Genomic DNA, 22,983 nt, shown 5'->3' with positions numbered 1-22,983 from the left:
ATCATCAAAATCCAAAACACTGGCAACACAGTATTGCTCATGAGGCTGTGGTGCAATGGAAACTCTCATTCAGTGTTTCTGGGAATGCAGAATAGCACAGCCAGTTTGGAAGACAGTTTGACAGTTTCTTACAAAACTCAACCTACTCTTACCATATGATCCAGCAATAAATGTAAAATTTAAAAACCTCTGTTAAATTTTCTTTATGAGCTATTAGAAATAAATGGATATTTGGTATTCCTATAGTTTTGTGTTCTACAATAAAAAGAATTCAGGTAAATTTTATGCCTCATGATTACCATGAAAAAATTAAAATGTATGGAGCTTTTATACTTTTTATTTGTTGCATTATTGATTATATTCCTATTTGACTAGAAATGATGGGAGCTAAATTCCCTGCTTGTAATTTTGCATGTCAGATGATTGAAAGAATTTTTATATAGATGAGCTTCTAGCTACATATTTGCAAATCTTGTTTTTCCTTCACTTCTCACAGATTTCTGTGCCAGGTGTTGTAAGACACTTTCATATTGTGATACAGCCTCTATTTTTGCATCTTAATGCCACAGTGATGGTTGAGTCAGCACACTGGCCAGAAATAGAATCCCTAAAGCCATTTTTTTATGGAATAAATAACAGTAAATTAACTTTACTGAGAAATACTTATAAACAGCTTAAATAAATCCCACTAAACCTAATGAATGCCCAGTCACTCCATTTTACTCCATTCTAAGACAAAATATGATAGAGGGGAAGTTGCAGTGGAAAGAGACATTTTTCTTACTTTTGCAAATTTGCAAACACAAGTGACCTTGTGCATAGATTTCTTGGGCTTCTGCCAGGGTCTTGAAAGGAGCTCATACAAGCGAGGTTCCCTGCAGTATGAGATTCATGAGTGCATAGTAAATCCATTTTTGCTCTCTCTCTTCTGTCTGAACTAGCACTGTGGTTAGGGTCCTCTACATCTTGACACCTGTTGAGTAAGGGACAGTTCATCTTCAGCAAGAGGTAAAATGCTTTTCTTGAGTAGAAACCCAAAATAACTTTTGAGTTGCTTAGCTTCTCAAGTCAATTATTTTCAAGCTATTTCAACATACTCAACATGGAACAAAGATAGGATTTAAGATGTAAGGAACTGAATTAAGATACCTTTCTTTTGTTTTCTAGCATGTGGCTACTTGGAGAACCCAATAGGTCTCCTTGAAGGAAGACCTTACCTTATATATGATCTTCACAAAGATGATTTGTTGATCTTCCCACTAGCATATGAGCAATTTTGACTTGAGATAAGAAGTATGATTAACCAAAGACAGAAAAAATTCATGATAGAAAAAAAAGGAAATGATTTTCATGACAATTACTATCACTTTTTGAGCATTTATTAAAAGCAAGGCAGTTTATTTAATGATGCTGTGTATATCAGTTTGAGTCTCTGTAGGAAAGAGATGGCACGCTCACATAGGGTAACTCAGGAGAGTTTAATAAAGGAATGATTTAGGTGAGGATGTGTTTAAGAGAAACTAACGAAAAATGGTCTGGGACTGCCAATCTTGGAGAGCTATTAGCATACCTAGACTTGAAGGGGCTTAAAGTGTGAGTGGAGTTGAAGCTATAGCTGGTCCTGTAGGAGAAAGCTACCTGAGAAGAGCGATGGAATTCACTGGAGGAATGCAATTGCTGGCCAGACTGTAATCTGGCAGCGAGGATGCTGGGGAATGAATTTCCCAACCACGCTCTTCTCCTGCCCTGTGATCTATTGCTTGTCCCATTTGAATTAATTGAAGGCCAGATAGCAAGACAGCTGTTTGCATAGCTCTGTCTTTTAGGACACAGAACAGAGTCTGTCAAAAGCTGTAGAGTGGGTCTGGAAGGGCAAATGAATATCAACAAACGTACTAGGCTGAAGTATATGAAACTGCCACTGTTTGACAGTGTGGAACCTGTAACAACAGTTTATGTAGATTAGTCTGCTATTAATGCCATTTGGGCTTCCCTGGTGGCTCAGCTGGTAAAGAGTCTGCCTGCAATCTGGGAGACCTGGGTTCGATCCCTGGGTTGGGAAGATCCCCTAGAGAACGGAACAGCTACCCACTCCGGTGTTCTGGCCTGAAGGATTCCATGGACTGTATAGTCTATGGGGTTGCAAAGAGTCAGACACGACTGAGTGACTTTCACGTTAATAACTTTAAGCTTCACAACACACTTGCAAAATCTGTATTGTGAGACTCAATGTCTAGGGACAAAACTGAGGCTCAGAGACATTGAGTTTGAGATAAGAGGAAATTTTCAAAAAAGAATTTCTCAAATATTATCGAAAATGTTTCAGTATTGAAAATGTTAGGTGACATCTATGCTGTCACCTAACTTATTTATTTTGTTTATAAAGAATAGAAATTTCAGAGCTCTTTTCCAAGTGTTATGCAACTTAAAATTCACACACAAAAGAAAACCGTATGGTAATGTCTCAAAAAATTAAATATACAATTGTTATAAAATTCAGCAATCCCATTCTGGATATATCAGAAAAGGTGAAAACAGGAACTTGAATAGGTGTTTGTGCACTCATGCTCTCAGCAAGCTAATTCACAGTAGCCAAAAGGTGGACTCCAGCTAAGCGTCTGTGAACAGATGAATGGATGAATAAAATAGAATGTATAATATACAATGGAATATTATTCAAACTTTGAAAGGAAGGAAATTTTGACACATCCTACAGCATGGCTGAGCCTTGCCCAACACTAGCTAAGTGAAACAAGTCCAGTCACAAAAGGAAAAATATTATATGATACCTCTTTTATGAGGTTCCTAGAGTAGTCTGCTTTGTTCAAATAGAGTAGAACAGTGGTTTCTAGGGGCTGGGCTGGGGGACAGTGGGGAGTTATTGTTTTTGAGGACAGAGTCTGAGTTTGGGAAGATGAAAAGTTTCTGGAGATGGATGGTGCTGATGGTTGCGCAACAGTGTGAATGTGCTTATTGCCACATATCTGAACAATTAAAAAAAGTTAACATGGTCAATTTTATTGTTTTTCTACCACAATAAAATATACTTAAAAAATCACAAAAGTCTGGTCAAATTTATAGAACAGTTAGTATTGTTAATAGCATCTAAACATATGGAAATGCCAAGACACAGAGAAGTTAAATATCTTGTACAGTATTATACAGTTAATGAATCTAGGAACTCAGATTCAACCCTGTGAAAGGTCTTATGATCAAAAATCTACTTTCTTTTCTAGAAATAAACAGACCATTTACAAACTCACTCCAGGGCCCAGGCTAGTCCCAGGCTGATCATTTCTAAGGTCACAGAATAAGACAGCTGTTGGTTTGGTGAAGAAAATCAAATCCGTTTCGATGAATAAATAATGTGTTTGTCCAGAAGTTGTTAATTGGTAAAATCTGTAATTCTCAAAGGTAACTATTAATGATCTGATGCATAATATTTGATTCTCATTAAACTGTGTTGTTATTTTGGGGTTTGATCTTCACAGTGCTTGTTCTCAGGGTTGAGGTCTGCAGTTTTGGATGTCTCATCCATCACTGCCAAAAGTACAGAAACATCGAGGAATTTCCTGGTGGGTTTTTTTTTGTTGTTGTTGTTGTCATTGTTCCTGCTTTTCAACTTTATTTCCTGTTTAAACAGTGGGTGGGATTTAATAAATAAATATGTTTGTTGTATGTGTGTGTGTGGGTATGAGTGAGTGGGTGTGGAGAGAGAGAGAGAAAGAAAAAAAAGAGGAAGTGTGAGTAATTGGGTCAGTTTTGGTTTGAGAGTTACCTTATGAAAGCGTAAGCTTTTTACTGGTGGCTCAGTGATAAAGAATCCATCTGCCAATGCAGGAGATGGGGTTCAGTCCCTGGGTCGTGAAGATCCACTGGAGAAGGGAATGGCAACTCACTCCAGTTTTCTTGTCTAGGAAATCCTGTGGACAGAGGAGCCTGGCAGAACTGTAGTCCATGGAGTCTCAAAGACTTGGACACAACTCAGCCACTAAAACACAACAAAGTTTGAGAAACACTGACAAGCAAGTTCTCAGCAAGAAAGATAAATTAAAAAAAAAAAAAAGATTATGTTAATACTTCAATATTGAAGGAATAGAATTTTGATTTTAACTGTAAATTAACATGTCATTAATAAAAAATGAGCTAGATGGTATAGGCTGAATGACTGGGTGAATCTTTACCTTTCAGATACCTGTGTGGAAAACCTCATTTAACAAAGGACACAGCAGAACACAATCTAAGGCAAAGTATTCTTGTTGAAATAAAGAACTATTCTTGTTACGGATCGAGTTTGTACATCTATTCCCAAAATTACCAGACACTTTTCTTTAATGCAGACATTAACTTGTATATAAACTAATTCTGATATTGTCCAATCTGATTAGGCAAAATAGACAAAAAAGGAAATCAGATCAAGACAAATCAGCAATATGGAATCATAGGAAGTGGCTATCAATGAAGACTATGGCGTTATCACCTTTAAGTAATAAATCATCTTTATATTTAGTGTTCTTTTAGGGTCTTAGCCTTAAGTTCCTTAGGTTCTGTGGGGGTAGAATAGGACCCAGAGATCAGGATGATCCAAGGACTGAATCTTGATTTTATTCAAATTCAGAATTTTGATGTGGATCCTACAGTTACTCTTAAGGTCAGAGACTTGGTTATTTTCTCTTTCTTACCTAAATAGACAATAATATTTGGAAGAAAAGAAAGAACAGGGGTTTAACTCTAAAGCTGAAAGATTTGTTGGTGTGAGAAGGGAAAATCTAGGCAGGTCAAGATAATGCAGAGCAATAAATAGATACAAGCAAATAAGCTGTGTCATATGTAGAGATTTAGAACACATACTGGGGAAATTAAGGTTCAGGGACAGAATCCAGTCACTGGCATTCAAGAGTCCAAAGCACCAATTTTATCACCAATTTTAAGTGAGGAACATGGCAAGAATTTGGTTTTGGGGAACCTTATTATCCAAAACAAAAAGACTTGATAGTGAGACTGACCTTGAGGTTGAACTAGTGAATTATTGCCACACTTGAGTGATTCTTGTATGTCCCTCATTGGGGGTGAAGATTAGTCCCAGGATTCAAGTGGAAGCTGGCTCTCCTGGCAGGACTCCAGGAAGCCCACTGAGGTTAGAAGTGGAGGGCTGAGTGGAAATCACAAAGTCCGGAGAAGAAGAGGAGCCCATTCTCAGGTGATCTAAGCAGGCTGTGGCTTGGTTTATGATTTTTTAATTTCCAAACTTCCAAGTGTGAATTTGGGCCTTTTCAGAGTGCTTGTTTTCGATTTTAGCTGCCATAGTGGAGGGAGTTTTCAGCTTTCGGGAGCCATCTTCGAAGACTGGAGGACACATTTGTCTAGGGCAAAAAAAATAAATAAATAAAAAAGGATAAACATCTGTTGGTATTAATTTTTAAAACTGAAAATATCTGGATGCCTGTTTCCTTGAGTGACTCTTAATTTTCCCTGGCTTCTCTGAAGTACTTAGTTCTGCCCCAAATGCCTCATCTCACATCTTCCAGCTTGGCTCTACGTGTTTCAACAGTTCACATAAGCCACTGAGCTTGTGGTTATTTATCCAGATCTGGTATTTGGAAGTTTGCTCACAAGTCCCTTTCACTGAAATCTTCTTTTCTGGGCACTGATTTGGGCTGAAAGTGAAAATTGACTCTTGGATCAGAGATGCCAGGCTGAGTCTGATAAAAGATTTACTGCAGAGTGTTTGGAATCACTGAGCTTTGTTATGGAATTATTATAGCCTTTCCCACTGGGATGTAGTGATTTATAACCTACGGATAGACAAAAGTGTTTAACTCTGTTCCCATTAATTGATTGAACAATTTGCTTTCTGCTTTGTGCTCACACCTGCTCTTGATCAAAGCTGGTTCCTATTCTGCTCTTGGCTATTGCGTGATGCTGTATTAATGGTTTATTGGTTCCACTGTGCCTATAACACGGCAGTTTATGATGTTTAATAAAATGACAAGTCTAAATAGTCTCTTGGCTTTGGATTGTCTTTTTAGCAAATTAGTATCATGATGTGGGTTTTCTTTGTACTTCAGAATTGCCAGTTTCTGCAAAAGTCTGCCACACAACACTTTAAATATTTTAAAAGATTCCTGCAATATATGAGAGGAACACCTCTCTTATAACAAGTGTTTTCTTGATAGTTGGTATTGTTAGCCATTTGCTTCTGTCAGCTAGGGGACACCAGTAGGAGGAGCCTCTTGGGAGGGAGGATCTGGATGAATGAAGACAATTTTCAGCATGCTTTGTATCTCCTTCTCCTTGAAATCACATATTTTTGAGAGAATGAAGGGTGCCTAAGAAGGACACTGGGGAAGGTGGTGACTTCTTTCTGAAACAGGGGAGGTCAGAAAACCTGTGATGTATCCAGAAAAATGGAAGTCCCATGATGGCTGAGTTAGGTTGACCTGTTTGATGTGGAGACCTTGGTGAGTTGGAATATCTTCTCTCAGTGTTATTTCTTAGAGCTGCAAGTGAAGTAGGAATGTCCACTTATTGCATGTGTACTCTTTACACTATGCTATTCCACCTCCAGTAATGAAAATGAAAGTCGCTCAGTCGTGTCTCTTTGCAACCCCCTGGACTGTAGCCATGGCTACAGGCTCCTCTGTCCATGGAATTCTCCAGCCAGAATACTGCGGTGGGTAGCTGGTCCCTTCTCCAGGGGATCTTTCTGACCTAGAGATCGAACCCAGGTCTCCTGCATTGCAGGCAGATTCATTACTGTCTGAGCTACCAGAGAATAACAAACCTTTGGTAATAGCAAACCTTATTACAGTCTTTCTACAGACCATGTGCCATGCTAAGAATTCACAGCATGAGTTCTAGAGTCAGGATACTTGGGGAAGGTTCCAACTCAATAAATCTGAGATAGGCTAAGCCTCAGATTTTTCTGTAAATTGGGTAAAATATTATCTAGTCTATGTTTCAAGATTTAAATGAGCTAAAGTTAGTAAAGCCCTTAGCATGTGTGCGTAAGTTGGTTCAGTCATGTCCAACTCTGAGATCCTATGGACTATAGCCTACCAAGTTCCTTTGTTCATGGGATTCTCCAGGCAGGAATAACTGGAGTGGCTTGCTATGCCCTCCTCCAGGGGATCTTCCCCACCCAGGGATCAAACCCGCTTCTCTTATGTCTCTTGTGTTGGCAGGTCACTAGTGTCACCTGGGTATTAAATGAGCTAAAGTTAGTAAAGCTCTTGGCATAGTACTTGGCATTTAATAAACACTCTGCACATATTAGTAGTTAGTATTATCATAATAATAGTAAGTTATACTTATTTTAACTCTGTTTTACAGTTAAAAGGCACAGTAGCTGGTATATAGAAGGAAGGAAATGGAAGAAATGAACTTACAGCTGTGGTAGTTTTCCTTGACCGTGTCAGTTTAGTATATTGCCTTGTTTTTAGTTAAATGCTCAACAAATGGTAGTAATTGTCATGAAAAGGACTTTTTTGCAACTGCTATTTTTCTCTGCCCAAGGTTCATAAGAGGTCAGTCAGCCAGGTTATGTGACCAAAGATTACAATCCCAACCTCAGTTGAAAGCTCTGGTAACGTGGGCTTGCAGGAGAGAGCAAGGAGGCAAGGTCATCACCACTGGAAAAACAAACCATGCAAAACACAGACTCTGCTAATGAAAACGATGCTCGCCTACAAAGCGCTTCATGATTTTTAATTGTAAGCATGAAATGTCAAAACAAACAAGCCCAAAATAAGAATGAAAAATGTCAAGCACATGATTTTCCTCCTTCCTGGAGTGTTCTTATTCTCCAAATGCCTGGCTCTTCTTTATCCTCAACTTAAATGTCACTTCATCAAAGTGGTCTTATCTGACTTTCTTTTCAAAGTCACCTCCCCTTTTGAGGGCCTCGGCTCATCCACGTGGTGTCTTTGGCCAAATTGGCAAAAAGATGTCCTTCCTTAAGACTGTTTACTTACATTGTGAGAAAATGATCTTAATACACCAGTTCACTTGAAAAAGACATTTTACTGCCATCTGCCGGGAAATTTTTGCAGTAAATATACAAATTTCCTCTGGCCTGACACCGATGGTTCCTCCTAAGTTTGTGTTGTGTAAAAACATACACAATATTCCTACAACCCTATATCCTTTATAACAACATCAATTACATTTCTGTAATTCACAGTATATGTTACAGTCTGAAATTATTTGCAGTTTATTTATGTCTTATTTCTCCACTAATTTAAAAGTGCCAGGAAGGCATGGACCTTGTCTATCTTACTCACTGCTCCATCATCAGTACACAAAATAGTGCCTATTTTGTTGGTGCTCAAAATATGTTTGTTAAGTGAACATGATTAGATGAACGCTTACATCTATTTAATCCATTAGTCCAGTTTATCTATTCATATAGCTTAATGCAGCATATAGTATGATGTGTGTGTGTGTGTGTGTGTGTACGTGTGTGCGCACGCATTCAGTTATGTCTGACTCTTTGTGACCCCATGGACTGTAGCCCACCAGTCTCCTCTGTCCATGGGATTTCCCTGGCAAGAACACTGGAACGGGTTGTCATTTATTTCTCCAGGGGATCTTCCCAACTCAGGGACTGAACTCCTGTCTCTTGCTTTGGCAGGCAGATTTTTTATCATTGCGCCACCTGGGAAGCCATATAGCATGAAATCTGATTTAAATTTTAGTTAGCTATAGAAGTACAAAACCTGTTGTCTTGAATACAGTAGAAAATTAATATCTATGCATTGACTGAAATTGAAAACCTTGTTCTAGGATTTGCAAGGATTATAAATCACATAAAACAAGGATTTTGCCATCATAAAATTAAAATCTAATGTGAATGATCACAACAGTAACTTAATTCTCTTTGGTTTTAGGATAACAAAAAGGATATTGGAGGTAAATAAAAGAGTAGTTTTGAAGTCTTGCTTTGATGAGGGTATGAAGACAAGAGTTACAAGGGTTTTGAGCCAGTGCTTTGCCACAGACAGGGCTTCTCATCTTTTTGGGTCTTAGTTTATGCTTTTATAAAATACTAGTATGAAAATACTCAGCATGTTTTAGATTAAATGCCAAAACAGCATCCACATGTTACCCTGAGTTGAAAATCCTGTTCAAGGTGATCACTGTAAGCTTCCTTAGACCATAAGAGTCTATAAATATGATACCTTGTTGTGACTCAGTTTTTGTATTTGCTTTTTTTGTATCCATTAAAGGGAAGTGATATGGCATGTTTTTCTCTATCTTGTTATGAGTTTGGTAGATATACGTGATGACATGCTAGTGCATGCTAAGCAGTCTTGAGCTTCTCTGGCTAATTTAACTAACAGTAATTTCCAGAGTCATGATCTGTTGACTGTGTCAAATAAGAGTGTTGCCCTCCTACTTCTTGTGACATTAATGAAATAATCAACCTATACTTGTGCAAGTAAAATAAGCTTGTAAATTTGTAATTTGAAACATGAATAGTTACACTGCTGCTGCTGCTGCTAAGTCGCTTCAGTCGTGTCGGCTCTGTGTAACCCCGTAGACGGCCTCCCACCAGGCTCCTCCATCGCTGGGATTCTCCAGGCAGGAACACTGTAGTAGATTGCCATTTCCTTCTCCAATGCATGAAAGTGCAAAGTGAAAGTGAAGCCGCTCAGTTGTGTCTGACTTTTAGCGACCCCATGGACTGTAGCCCACCAGGCAAGAGTACTGGAGTGGAGTGCCATTGCCTTCTCTGTAATGCAGTTAATTGGTTATGTATATGATGCCACCAAAAAGAGATGTCCTTTTCATCACGGGGGACTAGAATACAAAAGTAGGAAGTCAAGAGATAGAAGAATAACAGGCAGGTTTGGCGTTGGAGTACAAAATGAAGCAGGGCAAAGGCTAACAGAGTTTTGTTAAGAGAACACGCTGGTCATAGCAAACACCCTCTTCCAACAGCACAGGACATCAAGGACATCATGCATACATGGACATCACCAAGTGGTCAATAGCAAAGTCAGATTTATTATATTTGCAGCCAAAGATGAAGAAGCTATGTACAGTGAGCAAAGACAAGACTTGGAGCTGACTGTGGCTCAGATCATGAACTCCTTATTGCGAAACTCAGTCTTAAATTGAAGAAAGTAGGGGAAAACCACTGGGCCATTCAAGTATGACCTAAATTAAACCCCTTATGATTATACAGTAGAGGTGACAAATAGATTCAAGGAGTTAGATCTGATAGACAGAGTGCCTGAAAACCTATGGATGGAAGTTCATAACATTGTACAGGAGATGGTGGCAAAAATCATCCCAAAGAAAAAGAAATGCAAAAAGGCAAAGTGGTTGTCTGAGGAGACTTTACAAATGGCTGAGAAAAGAAGAGAAGTGAAAAGCAAGGGAGAAAGGTAAAGATATACCCATCTAAATTCAGAGTTCCAAAAAATATCAGGGAGAGATAAGAAAGCTTTCTTAAGTGAACAATACAAAGAAATAGAGGAAAACAATAGAAAGGGAAAGACTAGAGATCTATTCAAGAAAATTGAAAATATCAAAGGAACATTTCATGAAAGGATGGGTACTATACAGGACAGAAGTGGTAAGGACCTAATAGAAGCTAAAGAGATTAACAGGCGGCAAGATACATAGAACTATTTAAAAAAACAGATCTTGATGACCGGGATAACCATGATGGTGTGGTCACTCACCTAGAGCTGGATATCCTGGAGTGTGAGGTCAAGAGGATCTTAGGAAGCATTATTATGAACAAAGCTAGTGGAGGTGATGGGAATTCTAGCTGAGTTTTTACAAGCCTAAAAGATGATGCTGTCAAAGTGCTGCACTCAATATGTCAGCAAATTTGGAAAACTCAGTAGTGGTCACAGGTCTGGAAAAGATCAGTTTTCATTCCAATCCCAAAGAAGGGCAATGCCAAAGAATGTTCAAACTACCATAGTGGCACTCATTTTGTATGCTAGTAAGGTTATGCTCAAAATCCTTCAAACCAGGTGTCAGCAGTATGTGAACTGAGAAATTCAAATGTACAAGCTGGGTTTCAAAGAGGCAGAGGACCCAAAGATCAGATTGCCAACATTTGTTGGATCAAAGAGAAAGTGAAGAAATTTCAGAAAAAAATCTACTTCTGCTTCATTGACTACACTAAAGCCTTTGACTTTCCACATCAAACTGTGAAAAATTCTTAGAGAGATGGGAATACCAGAATACCTTACCTGTCTTTTGAGAATCCTGTATGCGGGTCAAGAGGCAACAGTCAGAACCAGGCGTGGAACAACAGACTGTTTCCAAATTAGGAAAGGAGTACATCAAGGCTGTATATTGTCACCATGCTTATTTAACTTCTATTCAGAGTACATCATGTGAAATGCTGGGCTGGTTGAAGCACAAGCTGGAATCAAGAATGTGGGAGAAATATCAACAACCTCAGATATACCATTCTAATTGCAGGAAGCGAAGAGGAAATAAAGAGCCTCTTGATGAAAGTCAAAGAGGAGAGTAAAAAGGCTGGCTTAAAACTCAACATTAAGAAAACTAAGATCATGCCATCTGGTTCCATCACTTCATGGCAAGTAGATGGGGAAATAATGGAAACAGTGACAGACTATTTTCTTGGGCCCCAAAATCACTGCAGATAGTGACTGCAGCCATGAAAAAGGAGCACTGTGACCAACCTAGACAGCATATTAAAAAGCAGAGGCTTGCTTTTCTGACAAAGGCCCGTCTAGTCAAGGCTATGGTTTTTCCAGTAGTCATGTATAGATGTGAGAGTTGGACTATAAAGAAAGCTGAGCACCAAAGAATTGATGCTTTTGAACTGTGGTGTTGGAGAAGACTCTTGACAGTCCCTTGGACTGCAAGGAGATCCAACCAGTCCATCCTAAAGGAAGTCAGCCCTGAATATTCATTGGAAGGACTGATGCTGAAGCTGAGGCTCCAATACTTTGGCCACCTGACGTGAAGAACTGACTCCTTGGAAAAGACCCTGATTCTGGGAAAGATTGAAAACAGAAGGAGAAGGGGATAACAGAAGGTGACATGGTTGGATGTCATCACTGACTAGATGGACATGAGTTTGAGTGATCTCTGAAAGCTGGTGATGGACAGGGAGGGCTGGCATGTTCTCTTTGTTCCCCATGCAGTTCATGGGGTCACAAAGAGTCAGACACAACTGAGAGACAGGTGAACTGAACTTAACCATAGGTTCAAAACTCCAAACTTAGTGCTAATGTGGGAATGACCTAGAGTGACTTGCTTAACTGATTAAGGCCTCGGCTTGCATGTCTCTAAAAGGGACAGAAGAGGATGAGAAGGTTAGAAAGCATCACTGACTCAATGAACATCAATTGGAGCAAACTTTGAGAGATATTGGAGAACAGAGGAACCTGGCATGCTGCAGTCCATGGAGTCCAAAAGAGTCAGACACAACCTAGCAACTGAACAACAGCAAAAATCATAGAAGAACTGAAAAGACAAAAACTGGCAGGAAGGCCATTCAGAAAGACACAAGGTGGGAGAGAAGGAGAAGGCGTCATTATTGAAGCCAGGAAGCGGGAGGTTCCAGCAGTAGCCACAACCACGAGGAGTAATTTAAGCAGAAGTTAGAACAATGAAAGAAACGAAGCTCCTTTTATTTTCCCAGCTCTACTGAGATATAATTTACATATAACATTGCGTAAGGATAGGTGTAATGTGATGATTTGATACCCTACAAAACCACAGTAGGGTTAGTTAACACTTCCATCACATCATATAATTGCCATTTTAAAAATGGTGAGAACATTTAGATTTGCTCGCTTAGAAAGTTTCAAATGCTAATACAGTATTATTAAGTATAGGCACCAGGCTGTATATTAGATTCCTAGAACTTTTTCATCTTTTAACTGGAAGTTTGTACCCTTTGGCAAATATCTCCTCCTTTCTCCCAATCTCTAGCCCTTGGAAATCACCATTCTACTATAGGTTTCTACGAATTCACCTTTTATAGTTTCCACATATAAGTGAGGTCATACAGTATTTGTTTTTCAGTGTTTGACTTCCTTCAGTTAGTGTAATGCCCTCAAATTTCATTAATATTTTCACAAATGGCAAAATTTCCTTGTTTCTTTGGCTGATTATTACATTTTTATATGGTATCTCTCTATATCTATACAGATATAAAAATAAAGGTATAGGTATATATCACATCTTCTTTATCCATTCTTCTTTTTCCACTTACCTAGATTATTTCCATGGAGAAGGTGATGGCACCCCACTCCAATACTCTTGCCTGGAAAATCCCATGGATGGAGGAGCCTGGTAGGTTGCCGTCCATGGGGTCGCGAAGAGTCGGATACGACTGAGCGACTTCACTTTCACTTTTCACTATCATGCACTGGAGAAGGAAACGGCAGCCCACTCCAGTGTTCTTGCCATATGCTGGCTATTGTGAATAATGCAGCAATAAACCTGGGAATGTAGATATCTTTTGAAATTCTGATTTCCTCTTTTTTAATTTTAATTTTTACTTTATTTTACTTTACAATACTGTATTGGTTTTCCCGTACATTGACATGAATCCACCATGGGTGTAGCTTTGGATAAATACCCATTATGTGGTAGTTCTACTTAAAAAAAAATTTTTTTTTCCTGAGGAACCTCCATACTGTTTTCCATAGTAGCTGCATCAGTTTACATTCCCACCCACAGTGCAGAAGGTTGGCATTTTTCCATATCCTCACCAGCACTTGTTATGCTTCCTTTATTTTTTGGTAAAAAAAGGAATTTTCTCTGTGTTTTCTTCTAGGAGTTTTATTGTTTCAGGTCTTATGTTTAAGTTTTCAATCCAGTTACAGTTAGTTTATGTGCATAGCATAAAAGAAAAGTCCAGTTTGAATCTTCTGCATATGATAATCCAGTTTTTGCAATACCATTTATTAAAAAGACTGTCTTTTCCACATTTGGTATTCTTGGCTTCCTTGTCATACATTATAGGAGCATAAATATGAGGGTTTGTTTCTGGGCTGTGGCTTTTATTCCATTGGACTATGTGTCTGTTTTTATGCCAGTACCATACTGTTTTGATTACTGCAGCTTTGCAATATACCTTGAAATCAGGAAGTGTGATACCTTAGCTTTTTCTATGTTCCAGGGTTGTTTTGGCTATTGAGTACAGTTCAGTTCAGTTACTCAGTTGTGTTCGACTCTTTGCGACCCCATGAATCGCAGCATGCCAGGCCTCCCTGTCCGTCACCAACTCCCAGAGTTTACTCAGACTCATGTCCATCGAGTCTGTGATGCCATCCAGCCATCTCATCCTTGGTCGTCCCCTTCTCCTCTTGCCCCCACTCCCTCCCATCATCACAGTCTTTTCCAATGAGTCAACTCTTCCCATGAGGTGGCCAAAGTACTGGATTTTCGGCTTTAGCATCAGTCCTTCCAAAGAAATCCCAGGGCTGATCTCCTTCAGAACGGACTGGTTGGATCTCCTTGCAGTCCAAGTGACTCTCAAGAGTCTTCTCCAACACCACAGTTCAAAAGCATCAATTCTTTGGCGCTCAGCTTTCTTCACAGTCCAACTCTCACAGCCATACATGACCACTGGAAAAACCATAGCCTTGACTAGACTGACCTTTGTTGGCAAAGAAATGTCTCTGCTTTTCAATATGCTCTCTAGGTTGGTCATAACTTTCCTTCCAAGGAGTAAGCGTCTTTTAATTTCATGGCTGCAATCACCATCTGCAGTGATCTTGGAGCCCAAAAAAATAAAGTCTGACACTGTTTCTGCTGTTTCCCCATCTATTTCCCATGAAGTGATGGGACCAGATGCCATGATCTTCATTTTCTGAATGTTGAGCTTTAAGCCAACTTTTTCACTCTCCTCTTTCACTTTCATCAAGAGCCTTTTTAGTTCCTCTTCACTTTCTGCCATAAGGGTGGTGTCATCTGCATATCTAAGGTGATTGATATTTCTCCCAGCAATCTTGATTCCAGCTTGTGCTTCTTCCAGCCCAGCGTTTCTCATGATGTACTCTGCGTATAAGTTAAATAAGCAGGGTGACAATATACAGCCTTGACGTACTCGTTTTCCTATTTGGAACCAGTCTGTTGTTCCATGTCCAGTTCTAACTGTTGCTTCCTGACCTGCATATAGGTTTCTCAAGAGGCAGGTCAGGCGGTCTGGTATTCCCATCTCTTTCAGAATTTTCCACAGTTTCTTGTGATCCACACAGTCAAAGTCTTTGGCATAGTCAATAAAGCAGAAATAGATGTTTTCCTGGAACTCTCTTGCTTTTTCCATGATCCAGTGGATGTTGGCAATTTGATCTCTGGTTCCTCTGCCTTTTCTAAAACCAGCTTGAACATCAGGAAGTTCACGCTTCATGTATTGCTGAAGCCTGGTTTGGAGAATTTTGAGCATTAATTTCCTAGCATGTGATATGAGTGCAACTGTGTGGTAGTTTGAGCATTCTTTGGCATTGCCTTTCTTAGGGATTGGAATGAAAACTGACCTTTTCCAGTCCTGTGGCCACTGCTGAGTTTTCCAAATTTGCTGGCGTATTGAGTGCAATACTTTCACAGCATCATCTTTCAGGATTTGAAACAGCTCAACTGGAATTCCATCACCTCCACTAGCTTTGTTCGTAGTGATGCTTTCTAAGGCCCACTTGACTTCACATTCCAGGATGTCTGGCTTTAGGTGAGAGATCACACCATCATGATTATCTGGGTCGTGAAGCACTTTTTTGTACAGTTCTTCTGTGTATTCTTGCCACCTCTTCTTAATATCTTCTGCTTCTGTTAGGTCTATACCATTTCTGTCCTTTATTGAGCCCATCTTTGCATGAAATATTCCCTTGGTATCTCTAATTTTTTTTTTTTGGCTATTCAGGGGGTTCCAAACACATTTTAGGATTTTTTTTCTATTTCTGTAAAAAATGTCATTTGAATTTTGATAAGGATTGCATTGAATCCATATATGGATTTTTTAGGGTGGGCATTTTAACAACTTAATTCTTCCAATCCATGATCACAGAATATATTTCCATATATTTGTGTTTCTTCAGTTTCTTTTATCAAAGTCTTGCAGTGTTCAAATCCACCTTCACCTCCTTGGTTACATTTATTCTTGGTTAAATGTATTCTTTTTATACTATTTTATTAATTTATCTTTCTGATAGTTTATTATTAGTGTGTAGAAATGCAGCTGAGTTTTATATATTGATTTTTATCCACCTAGCTGGGGAAGCTAGACACTGAATAGATGTTCTCTGACTTTCCTCCACAGGAGGTATCACTAGAAGGACTGTCTTGGTCCTGAACCCTGCTGCCTTGAGACAGAGGTTATGCAGTTGAAGTCCAGCTGTTCCTTTTACCCTCTTCCTTGAATCCAAGTTTGGATTTTATTTTTGCTTCAGCAGCATGCTGGAATAAATCTCCTGGACTCCAGGACTCCCACAAAGGATTTTTTTTTTTAATCCATGGGTGACTATTTAAATTAGTGTTCTTGGAGACTCCTAGCTGCGGCTGTGAGGGGCTAGAGCGAGTTCATGGGCCAGTTCAGGGTCCTCAGCTGGAACTGAGGTCTCTGTGCCTTTTACCTGACGTATGAGTGGGTGAGATTCTTCCTGGATCCATAGACATAACATACTGGGTCACACAAGCCCCCACAAAGGCACTCTTGTCCACGGATGGAGTCCAGTTGTTGAGAGGAGACCACCATGAAGGATGTCTTATTCAGTCATCTTGCTGATGCCTCTTGCAGCTGCACCTAAAGATGCTGCTTGAAGGGGAAAGAGGTCGAGGGGACCTGGTATTCTCTTCTTACCCTGTTTCAGTCTTTTACCAGGACCTCCTGCTGACAAAAAACAGCTGGAAACAGGCTTTCTGCATTTTTCTGCAATACAGGGTAAAGCAGAGGAGGCACATAAAATGGATTTGAGGGCAAATAGCTCTGGGATAGCCATAAATATCTCTCATCATTATTGATAAAGAAACATCCCAGCATGTAGGAAATTCATAAAGAATGAACTTTGTCTCAAATACTGCAAAGTATGTTTCTCCAATTTATCATTTAATTGTGATTACACTTAACACCAAAGCTAATAATCAAAATAGATAAACCTTTATACATGATCCATTTTGACTCTTAACTGTGATCAATATTACTGAATCTTTACACTTTCAACTCAGTCAATTGCTTCTTGGCCAATCACTGAGAATGTTAAAAATATGAAATTGATCATGTTATAGTTAGTTTATACCATCATATAGCCTGGGTATAAATTGCAACTAGTGCTAAGACTCTGAATGATAAGAGAAAAAGTCAAAACAACCTTGAAAATACTAAGACAGAGTTTAGCGACAAAAAAATACAATTCTGAGATAAGCACAAAAAATGAGGCTAGAATGAGAGGCATTCTAACAACAAAATAATGTTGTGATGGGGGAGGGAAGTTGAAATCACCTGATCTAGAAGGAAATTGAAGCAAAAGCAATGTGTCATTTTATGGATTATCATCTCTTTGAATATAAAGTGAAAATGAGAATCGAAACAAACACCCTTGGAATACTACCTTTCCTTGGCTTTGTCTTCAACAGGTGAAATTTTACTTAATTTTCAGGGTCTGTTTCAATACTATCCTCCTATGGGATTTCTTTCTTCCAACTTCCAGTTGGATATTCAGTTCAGTTCAGTCTCTCAGTTGTGTCCGACTCTTTGCAACCCCATGAACCGCAGCATGCCAGGCCTCTCTGTCCATCACCAGCTCCCGGAATCCACCCAAACCATGTCCATTGAGTCGGTGATTATTCTTTAGTAATTTATTTGTGTATATCACATAACATTTATTATATCAGACCTTTTAATAATTCTATTATTATGGGTTCATAATCTTGTATATTGTAAGCCACAGAGTAGAGATTTTAATCACTTCATTTTGATATTCACCATAGCATTTGTACAGTATGTTTCCCATAAATTTTTGATTGTCTATTTGACTACAAAGTTATTCATTCATTTCATAAGTATTTAAACATTTACAAATACTCACAACACTCAGTACTCTATTACACAGAGTTTTAGAATGACTTTTAGCTTAAAGTTCTTGAGTCACTTAGTGTGCATAGATTGTTTTATTTAACTTTTAATTTAAAAATATATGCAGGGAAGAGTCCATATTATGTGCATTCAGTTTTTAAAAAAATTATGGTAGATTTTGAATTTTGTGAGTTTTTCTTCCTTCATTTATCCGGATGATCCTATGATTATCTCATTTTTTCTGTTAATGCAGTAAATTAAATAGATTACTTTTTGAACTTTAAAGCAAACTTGAACTAGAATACACAAGTTGGCCATCGTATATTGTCTTTTAAAGATATATTTATACATCAGTGGTTTTAATTTAAATTTCTAGTATTTGTTAATGATTTTTGCATCCATAATTATGTGAGATAATGATTTGTACTTTTTCTTTTGTGTAATATTCTTCTAAAAATTTTAGAAACAACATTATGTTAGCCTTATTAATAGAGGCAGAGTATTCACTCTTTTTTACTTTTTCTGGAAGAGTTTGTATAATTTAGTATAATTTATTCCTTAAATGTTTGGAAGAATTAACCGGGGAAGCAATCGTCACAACTCCAGAATTTAGCAAGTGTTTCAGAGGGAAAACTGATCAGGCATTTTTGTTCCTTCTAATTCCCCAATTTAGATCACAACACAATCTCTCCAAAATTGTACTGATTTTTCATTCCTCCCAAAGAGTGTCTTAGCAAGTGCTATCGCCAGGGAGAAATATGAACAGGTCACCTTGGAAATAGTCCATCCCTCAGAGTTTTAGGTCCTCGTCACTTTCCCAGCTCTCTGATCCCCTGAAATGTGGTGTTTGGTAATGTCCATGACTTTTTCTGGTTATCATTGTATAAGTGTCGGCCTGCCAGGATGTACTGGAGTCTACCTATATGTGTAAGTATGGGCTTCCTTACTTTTTCAGACAGATGATAGTTTTTCACTTGTCTGGCAAATAGACTTTGGAAAGCTCAAAAGAGCTTTTAAATGTTTATGAATCTTTTTAATGTTTATGAATGTCACTCACTCATTGTTTGTTTTTATTCACAAAATAGTACCTGCTGACTTTAGCTATGAGATAGTCATTGTGGTCTTACAAATTCCCAAACTGGGTTGGAATAAGAATTGCTTTTGTTCCTGTTTAAAACACATTCAACGGCCTCAGTTCTGGAAATTCTCTCAATGATTGGGTCAGAGCCTAGGAATCTGTAATTTTAATATACTTTCCAGGCAATTCTGATTTAGTCCATACACAAAGGCATTTGGAAACCACTGAACTGGGAAAGAAGTGATTAAAAAGTAATGTTCTGAGTCACTATTTTTATGATGGAATGCAGGAAATTTCATGGACTGTGAATAGGGGGGAGATCAATTTTCAGTTCCCACTCCTAGTAGGTATGGAAATATAGATCTCTAGAAGAAGCTCAAAACCTTTTCCCAACATCACAGTACATAAAAGAAAGTAACAGTTGATGAAAAATTGCAATGGTCCAAACTAAAAATTCTGATTCTGTAGGTAGAGCAGTGTCTTTCACCTGAGACTGTAGTAAGTTGTCCTGGAGGCTGAAAGCTATTTCTAGGATTATTTAGGAACAACCAAGAACTCTGGGTGATTAGTTAATAAGGACCCTGAAAAAGATGCAAAAACTTCCAAGCAGAGAAGGTTATGTGAGACAACAACAATGCATGCCACACACAAGTGCCCACCCTGGACCAAAACAGCTTTTGTAGCCCTTTTTAGGGAAAAGGGATGAGAATTTGATGTTAAAACCTTAATTGTTTCTTGTAAGTAATTATAAAGTAGAAATCTGTTTATATGAGATCTCATTTCAGAATTAACAATAGGTTATTTTATACAGTAGGTTATTTTGAACACAAATCATTGTGTTGTCTTTTCATAGTTACAGATCTTTTTAAAGTATTATGAATAGTACACCGACTTGGTGATGCACCCTACCTATTGAGATCAGGAATTTGGCACTGAGAAATGGAAAGGAGGTAAGGGTTCTTTAAATGAAGCCAGTCTATATGTGTCATACTTTAGGTCACACTCCAGATCTGCAGTCCCTCATTCAAAGAGCTCAGGTATATGACTGACATATGACATAACAAGTATGACTTTGAATTTATACCAAGACACTGAGTACATAAAAGTAAGTGCCCCATTTTTCTGGTTGAAGGGAGTTGAGCCAAGGAAACTCCAGCAAGATAATCTTTAATGCATTTTAAAGGTTAAGCATGAGTAACATAGGTGGGTAAATGTGCATAAAGGACTTTGGGCATGGGAAATGATATAACTGAGTAGAACATGTCCCCATATAATAATGAGATGTGCTCTAAAGAAGCTTGGTAGCCACTGGGACAGACATATTGGGTATTAGTTAAAGTACACATGGGGAATGGGGTTGGATAGTTCAAGAGATACTCGATTTCAAGTGACGTTTTATTCTTTTAAAGAATTTTTTTTAATTGCTAGCTCCAACTTTATTTATTTATTTAAGATGTCTTTATTCGGCCATGCCACACAGCATGTGGGATCTTAGTTCCCTGACCGAGGGATTGAACCCGTACCCTCTGCAGTGGAAGCACAGTCTTAAGCAATGGACCTCCAGGGAAGTTCCTCAAGTGACATTTAAACAAGGCTAATAAGTTTGGTATATGTACCACAGCTCTCTCATCCATTCATCTGCTGATGGACATCTAGGTTGTTTCCATGTCCTGGCTATTATAAACAGTGCTGCAATAAACATTGGGGTACACGTGTCTCTTTCAATTCTGGTTTCCTCAGTGTATATACCCAGCAGTGGGATTGCTGGGACTTTATTCTGAAGGTGAATTAGTCATTGAAAGACTTTAAACAAAAAAGGTAGCATGAACAATAGATCATTTGGGCAGTGTGCAATATGGTTTAGGAAAGGGAAATCCTAAAATCAGAATAAAAATCACAATGATTTTTCCAAGACCACAATTCTGAGTTAGCAGAGGAAGACATGGATTTGTAGAAACATAGTGAAGACATAATTTATAAAAGTGAACTTTTGAGAATGTCCCTCTGTTCTGATTTCATTAGCATTATAGTAGAAATAACCAAGATGGAAACGACATGAGGAAAAACATATTTGTAGGAAAAAAAATAAACTTAGATATAAACAAGATGATGTGAGTTGTTGGAAATGGGGACCTGATTCCTGGAGATGGAGCAGCCATCTTGGACTACAGTACGGTCCTGTGAATGGGGTCCTGCTGGAAGAGCCTAGATCCAGGAAGTCTGTGTCCTCAAAGACTTCATGAGGCAACTCTGCCATACTGTCCCTGAACTGTCCGTGTTAAGACTGTATCTTGAGTAAGAAATACATTTCTGTATGATTTATGCCTTTTAATGCTATGATATGATGCTACTTATTGAACCTAAGCCTTACCAATGATGTGAGCTCATTGGTGAATTTTGTTCATGTACATTTCATGAAATAACAAGGCTTAACTCCATTGTTCTACATCATGCAGTAAGTGGTATATGATTAAGTAATGTAATGTAGTAGGTGATGTCTACCCTTTCAAGAGATTCAATGGTAAGACCGTGATACAGCTTCTTTAAACTGTGAAGTCATTTCAAATGAAGCCTCAATAGTACAATAACAAGGCAAATTGCTTATGATTAAGCATTTTGAGAAAAGTAGGAGGCAAAATTGCGTATACTACATGAATACAGTGACATGAAATTACCCTAGTCAGTGGTGCTGGGGAAGAACTAAAAATACATCAGCCCATTAAAATGGTGTTTTGTGAAGAAAGGGACTAGTTGTGGTGTTTCTTTTCTTCATAGTATTTTATGCCAGACTTTATTTGATAAAATTATTTTTATTTAAAATGGAATAGCTGTTGAAGGCATTGGGAGAGAGAACATTAAAAAAGACACAAAATAAAGGTTTTCTAATAAAGAGATAATAAAAATCTCTAACAAAGAAAAAGACTAGCTGACAATTGAGGCATGAATGTTTAGTGCCACCGACCTTCATATAGTAGCATCGTCTCCAGTATTATTCTGCAGCCCTCATGTAGCAACAGAGAAGTTAGGAGGCTGGAATGCCAAGACCCAAGGTTTTGGGGAAGAGAGTAGAAGAGGAAAGGGATGAGGAAGTTGTGACTGAGAGGATGGACCTTTGGTATTTAACCAGGAAAGGAGGGTAGGGAAGCAGGTAGACTGTTTTTACTTCCTGGGGACTCCAGCCCCTCCAAGGAGGCCAAGATCAGGTTTAATGTGGGTGAAGAAAGCAAGAGCTGAAAGGATTGACATGATAAGAGGGTGCATGCATGCTCAGTCACTCAGTTGTGTCTGACTCTTCTGTGACCCCATGGCCAGGCTCCTCTGTCGATGAGATTTACCAGGCAAGAATACTGGAGTGGGTTGTCATTTCCTCCTCCAAGGGATCTTCTTGACCCAGGGATCAAACTTGTGTCTCTTGCATCAGCAGGCAGATTCTTTACCACTAAGCCACCTGGGAAGCCCTTGATAAGAGGGCAGGTATTTGGATTTAAGGTCTTAAAGGTAATACAGGTGATTACACTTTGCAGTTATGACTTTGGACCAGGTTACTGCAGTGGAGTGCTGTGTTCAGGTCCGTGGAGATCTGTGAAGTTCATTAACTCAGTAGTTAGTCATAATGTTTCAATAAGACTTACCAATTATTTAAGTTGTAATTGTAAAAAAAAATTAAATTTAAATTGATTTAGTTTCTTCAAATTAAATTATTGATTGAAATGGAAAGAGAACCTGCAATTATGAAAAGTCTTTAAAAAATAAAGCTGAGAAAGTGTTTCTAAGAGGAAATACAAGATGCATAACAAAGAAGATGTGAAAATTCCACTTCAGAAATTTCATTTATACCCTTGATCAGCCTAATTTCACTTCTGAAATTTCCTAGCAACTGCAATTGTGT

The sequence above is a fragment of the Capra hircus genome, chromosome 27, assembly GCF_001704415.2.
Source record: "Capra hircus breed San Clemente chromosome 27, ASM170441v1, whole genome shotgun sequence".
NCBI classification, from domain to species: domain Eukaryota; kingdom Metazoa; phylum Chordata; class Mammalia; order Artiodactyla; family Bovidae; genus Capra; species Capra hircus.
Note: the sequence above shows the minus strand (reverse complement) of the source record.